The following is a 7,455-nucleotide window of genomic DNA, read 5'->3' on the forward strand; positions in this document are numbered from 1 at the left end:
TGATAATATCTATGCTGGTACTGGTGGTCGTGATGATGACGATAATAATGATGATGATGTTTATGTTGATGATGATGATGATGATGACGATGATGAGACTGATAATGATGATCATTGCGATGTCGACAATGATGATGATGATGATGTTCCCGATGTGATTGGATTATGGGGAAGTGCCGATGGTGTGGCGGTGATGATGGTGTTTATCTTGGGGATTTAGATGAGGTGATGAAACAGATGTTACAGTGACTGGTTATGGAGGAAGGTGAGCGGAGAGATAATGGCGGTACAGGTGGTGGCACAGTGGTGGCTGTGGTGGTGGCTGAGGTGGTAGTTGCATTGGGAGGAGTAGAGGACGGCAAAGAGTAAAGTTTGAAGTACAGTGAGGCAGGGTGGAGCGAGAGCGAGGGGGGGAGAAGAGAAAGACGAGAACGGATGCCACAAACAGATCAATGATCTAATCAATTTAGGAGAAAGAGAGGTGGTGGAAAAGAGGAGGGGGAGAATGGGGAGGTGGATGAGGATGAAGGCAGTGTATTCTGACATCACCGGTGGCAATATAGACTGTGATGGTGATGATGATGATGATGATGATGATGGTGGTGGTGGTGGTGGCGGTGGTGGTGGTGGTGGTGGTGGTGGTGGTGGTGGTGGCAGTTGTGATGGTGGTGGTGGTGGTGGTGGTGCTGCTGCTACTTATGGTAGCGGCGGTGGTGGTGGGGAGTAGTGGTGATGATGATGCTGATACTGATGATGGTGGTGGTGATATTAATGATAACGATGATGATGATGATAGCTCAGGAATCATAATTATAATAATGATAATAATAATTATGGCAACGACAGTAGTAGTAGTAGTAGTAGTAGTAGTAGTAGTAGTAGTTAGCTGCGGTGGTAGTGGTAGTAGTAACAGTGGCAGCAGCATTAATATTGTTACACATCTTCATTACTTTAATTAGCTGTGAATTGTGAAAAGCAAATTTGTTATTCAATAGATATATTATCAAAGCCTGTCGACTTTGTTGACACAGAAATACTTTAAACACATGTCTTTGCTCGGTGCAGGCTTTTAAATAGTGATACACATACACACACATACACACTTACACACACACACATACACACATACATACACACATACATACATACATACATACATATGTTCATATACAAACACACACATACATATATATCTATATATATACACATATATATATATGTACATACATGCATCTATATACATATATAAATTCATATATCTCAACAAGTATGAGTGTATATTACTTAAACACTGTTATGTATCTTGCGGAAACAAGTGCACCTGAGCACTGTGAACAATAAGATCATTGTTGTTAGTATTATTTATACATACACATATACCTACCTACCAACATAAATACATACATACACACACATTCATACATACATTCAATCATACGCATATCTATTTGTCTATCTATCAATCTATCTATCTACCTATCTACCTATCTATCTATCTATCTATCTATCTATCTATCTATCTATCTATCTATCTATCTATCTATCTATCTATCTATTTATCTATCTATATATATAGGAAGTGATTGAAGTGTGTTGCATTTTAAAAGAATGTGTATAAATATAGATGATTGTGTGTTTAAATGTGTCTGTGTGTCTAAGTGTGTGTGTGTGCATGCATGTGTACATACTTAAATATGTGAGTGTATAAATTGACAACTACAGGAATGCAAAGATGTATAAAACTCCATGTACAACCTCTTTCCACGAAACACATCTATGTATATATTTATATACACCATAACAGAAAGTTATACTAAACAGGCACACATATATATATCACACATACATATACATTTAAACATATATATATGTGTGTGTATGTGTGTATATATATATATATATGTATATAAACATATATATAAATATATACATATACATATCTTTCTCTCTCTTTTTCCTCCCTTCTCTCTCTCTCTCCCTCTCTCTCATGCACTATAACAATTTGAAGAAAGAAAATTTCAAGATAAATTCCTCATTAGGAAAAAAAAAACCTAGAAAAATCAATCAGATCATGAACATTTCTAGAACACACACATAAAAAAAAAAATAATTAAAAATTATACAAAAAAAAAAACTTCCAGAAGTTTCCAGTGAAGTGATTACTAGTGATTACTATTGTTAAAAATACCAAAAAAAATCCTTAAAACAAAAAAAAACAAAACCCAACAAAAACCAAAAACAAGACACAAACAAACAAAAGAACAATGTCTTACATTTTCCCTGAACAAGATAACGTAGTGACAAGAGTGATGGATACCCTTAAAAGTATGTCACCTTACAAGGAAAAGGTAAGTTATTCCAAGTCCTTTTGATGATGTTCTCACCTTTTACTTCAACTTAAAAACTGTTATTTCACCTTAATTACTTGTAGGTATCTGTTTATCTTTTACAGGAACCTACACAAGATGTATCGTTGTCCCCTTTTAAGGTAAGAAAGTCACACAATTATTATATTATCATTAGGTTGTAGGTTTGACAAAACTCCCTCTTGTTTACATGACCTCAAACACACACACACAAGTGCTTATATGTGTATGTGTGTGTGTGTGTGTGTGTGTGTGTGTGTGTGTGTGTGTGTATCTGTATATGTGTATGCGTGTGTAGTCCCAGTGCATGGTACTTTGGACCAACCACAACCTTGTCAGTGGATTTACTAGACAGAAACTGAAAGAAGCCCATTACACGCACGTGCACGCACACACACACACACACACACAAAGCAGTGAGTATAACTTTGGGCTTGTTTTTGTCTCTCACCACTGCTTCACAACTGGTGTTGGTTTGTTTATGTCTTCATAGTGATTCGGCAAGGAAGATGAATAATATAAATACCAGGCCACAAAGAAAGGCCAATAAAATAATGTGAGTGAATTTGGTAGACGGAAACTGAAAAAAGGCCGTTGTATGTATACATACATACACCTCTCACACATATATACATATATATATATATATATATATATATATATACAGGGTGCGATGGGTAAATTGTCAGTGTTTTATACTTTTAATTTCGTGCATGTGCATTGTTTGTTTTTGATTTTCTTGACTATACAGTATAGTAGGGTCAGTTAGGCACTGTCTGTGAGAAAAACAACACCATGATGCTATTCACTCTGCCAGTAATTTGGAAACAACATGCTGTACTGCTTGGCATTCGTGCCAGAAGCTCCAATATGAACATTTCAGAGTGTTTAGGTTCCAAGCTGAGGACATGTACCGAGAGTGATAAAAATCAAACATCCAATCAATGTTATGGTGTTTGGAGTGATCAATAGTGATGGTGACATTATGTCTCCATTCATCTTCCTGCATGGCCTAAGACTTAACATGGAGGCCCACATCAAGTGCCTGGTGGAGGTAGTGCTGCCCTGGGTCAAGAGGGGGATGCTGGAAGACCCTGTGTCTGGCAACAGGACTCTGCACCATGCCACACAAACAGGAGAACCCAGTCATGGCTGTCAGACAATGTGTGTGACCACATCACTTCTAGCATCTGGCCACCTAGCTCCCCAGACTGCAATCCCCTTGATTATTATGTGTGGGGTGCAGTTGAGCAAGAGACTAACAAAACTCCTTGTAACACTAAAGATGAACTGAAGGCAAGGATTATGGCAGCATTCATCAGCTTAAATGAGGAGACTGTCAAGAAGAGTTGCAGGAGATTCCGAAGTCGTCAGGAGGCCGTGGTTGAAGCCAATGGCAATTTTATTGAATAAATTTACTCTTTAGTATTTCAAGATATATTTTTATGTAATTTTGATAAATATATCTGTTAACATGAGATGTCAGTGTTATTTTAATTTTTGCGTAATTTAGATGACAATATAGGTGAGCACGGAATTTTGTCAGTGAACAGGTTGTGGTCTCAAAGCGACAAAAATATTTTGGCAAATTAAATTTAAATTTTGAAGTAAATCTCACGGTTTTTGTGTGTTTCTTAAATGGCTTATAAACACCTTCCACACTGCAATTGTTTTCATTCCAGCACACGATCAGGTCACTTGCTATGCAAGTACATCTCCATAATATATATATGTATATATATATAAGTCAGTAAATAGTGGGGTTGTGTTAACCGCACGTGGAGAAATAATAGGAAAATGAAAAAAAGCCAGAATGCTGAACTGGAAGCATATTTAAATAAAGATTTTTTCTAACCGGTTTTCATTGCGAAGAAGCAAATTATCAAGAAGAAGGAGAATGAATCTTTATTTAAATATGCTTCCAGTTCAGCATTCTGGCTTTTTTTCATTTTCCTGTATATATATATATATATATATATATATATATATACATCATCATCATCATCATCATCATCATCGTTTAACGTCCGCTTTCCATGCTAGCATGGGTTGGACGATTTGACTGAGGACTGGTGAAACCGGATGGCAACACCAGGCTCCAGTCTGATTTGGCAGAGTTTCTACAGCTGGATGCCCTTCCTAACGCCAACCACTCAGAGAGTGTAGTGGGTGCTTTTACGTGTCACCCGCACATCTTGTATGACTCTATTCTTTCCTTCTTTTCTTCTTTCTATCAGCCTTTTCACGCTTACTTCGTTCATTCCACTCTTCGTTATTTTGTTCCCCCTCTCTCACATTTCCTTGCCTTCTCTTCATGCTCACTTTCCCTCCTCTTTTCACTTCACTGTGTCCCTGTCATTTTTTCTCTCCCCTCCTTATTTCTTCTGTCCCTCTGCCTCTACCTTTCTCTCTTCTCTCTCTACATGACCAGTGTTTAGCCAAGCCTGACCTTTCTTTTCTGGTTTGGCTGCTGTCCATGTAACATCTATATTCCTCCCTGAACCTGTGAAATCTTGTATCCCTGACGTAAGGCTTTACTTCCACACACACCAGCTTAATATAATTCGTCCTTAATATGTCCTGTTATTTGTATTTGTGTAACATTCTCTGTTTTTTTTCATCCTTGTTTTCGTATACATTTGCTGCTTTCTTCCAAGGAATCTAATGCTCTTAGTTTTTCCTTGGGGCTGGCCAGATTGGAACAATCTCGAGTATAACGAGCCGATATTGCAAAGATAATCTGGAACTCGACTGAGGAAAGAAAACTCCGAATGACTCGTCCTTGTTTTCTTTGTATCGTCTATCTGGATGTTTTGTTGTCCTTTTTTTGTATCACCTAACTGTGTGGATGTTTTGCGTTCTTGTCCCATTTTGTATTTGTTATATATAAAATATATATATATCTATATGTGTGTGTGTGTGTGTGTGTGTGTGTGTGTGTGTGTGTGTGCATGTGTGTGTTTGTGTGTGTATTTGGTAGACAGAAACTGAAAGAAGCCCGTCATATATATATGTATATGCTTGCATGTCTGTGTTTGTCTAGTACACTTGACAACTGATGTTGGTGTGTTTATGTCTCCATAACTTAGCAGTTTGGTAAAAAGTGACCGATAGAATAAGTACTAAGCTTACAAAGAATAAGTCCTGGGATCACTTTGTTTGACTAAAAGCAGTGCTCCAGCATGGCTGCAGTCAGATGACTGAAACAAATAAAAGAACAAAAAGAAAAGAATAAATAGGAACAACCTTAAATGATTTTCGAAACTTATTGAGTTCTCATCAGTGATGTCTATACCATCTTGACCAGTTCCAGAGAAATAAGCAGCCAATTTGTTTATATATATATATATATATATATATATATATATATTATAAGGTTTTTAACTTTTAAATTTTCATATTCAAAAGAGACAGAGACTTCAAAATCGAGAATAAATCGATATATCGAGTTTGAAGTCTCTGTCTCTTTTGAATATGAAAATTTAAAAGTTAAAAACCTTATAATATAAATATAAACTGTGAGAACGACCCTTAAGGAATCTAGTTAATGATCTCCTAAGGTAAGTTCTTATGTTATATTGGTAACGGTTGCTATATCCTCTGGAAAATTATTATATATATATATATATATATATATATATATATATATATATATATAATTTTCCAGTAAATTTCGCAATCGTTACCAATATAGCATAAGACTTCACCCCAAAGGATCATTAATTAGATTCCTTAAGGGTCGTTCTCATTGTTTATATTTCCAAGGTTTTAAATTTGTGTGTTTAAAAAGGTAGAAACTCTCAACACGACCAATCTTTATTCCATTTATTTAATTATTTACCATTCGATGTCAACATTTCTGTGCCCAACTCTATCCAGCGACTGATCCGTTGGATGTCTGACGTTTGGCAAACATCAGACATCCAACGGATCAGTCGCTGGATAGAGTTGGGCACAGAAATGTTGACATCGAATGGTAAATAATTAAATAAATGGAATATAGATCGGTCGTGTTGAGAGTTTCTACCTTTTTAAACACACAAATTTAAAACCTTGGATATATATATATATATATATATATATATTCAATGATCTTCGTTCAGTTTCCATCTACCAAAATCCACTAACAAGGCTTTGGTTGACCTGGGGCTATAGTGAAAGACACTTGCCCAAGGTGGTGTGCAGTGGGACTGAACCTGAAACCATTTGGTTGCAAAATAAGCTTCTTAGCCACACACACACGCACACGCACACACACACACACACACACGCGCACACACACACACACGCACGCACACACACACACACACACACAGATATAAACAAACAAGTCAGCTGGAAAGAGAGGACCATTTCCTGCAAATTTATCAGATTCAGCCACATATAATTATGTATTCAGTCTACTGTATCTCCTGTCTATCTTTTCATCTTATCTAGCTACATATTTATCTGTGTGTGTGTGCATGTATACATAGACATACATGAAACTTACAAACTTACACATACATAGACCCAACCACACACACACACACACATATACATATAAACATTATATATATATATATATGTATATACAGGGAGAGAGAGAGAGAGAGAGAGATATACAAAGAGAGGTATATACATACATACACAGACACATGGATATATATATATATATATATATACATATATAAATATATATATATATATATATGGATTCATACATGTGTGTGTGTGTGTATGTACACTCATTTATCTATTTATTTATAAATCTATCTGTTTGGCTGTTCAGCTGTGTAGCCATCTGCATATGTAGTTTTCTGTATATTTATATTTATATCCCTGACTATTTACTAATCTACATTCTGTGTGAACACACACACACACACAAACACACACACACACACACACACACACACACACACACACACACACACACGCACACACACACACATGCCTCGTGGACATATACATAAAACCACTCACCTCACATACACTCAAATTCACAGACACACACCCATGAATACATATATATCTACATACATACACATATATAAATATATGTGTATGTATACACATATACACACCCACACATACACAAAGTTTTTCT

General features: G+C 36.2%; 1 long non-coding RNA gene across 1 annotated transcript; it reads left to right on the forward strand.

Annotated features, from left to right (window-relative positions):
* The first annotated feature begins 714 nt into the window (after positions 1–714).
* On the forward strand, positions 715–2,936 carry LOC149134320 (uncharacterized). Its single transcript, XR_016242754.1, has 2 exons — positions 715–2,348; positions 2,432–2,936. It is a non-coding gene; the product is annotated as an uncharacterized LOC149134320 (long non-coding RNA).
* Positions 2,937–7,455: the final 4,519 nt, after the last annotated feature.

This window comes from Octopus bimaculoides, chromosome 8 (genome assembly GCF_046866305.1).
Source record: "Octopus bimaculoides isolate indiv1 chromosome 8, ASM4686630v1, whole genome shotgun sequence".
NCBI classification, from domain to species: Eukaryota; Metazoa; Mollusca; class Cephalopoda; order Octopoda; family Octopodidae; genus Octopus; species Octopus bimaculoides.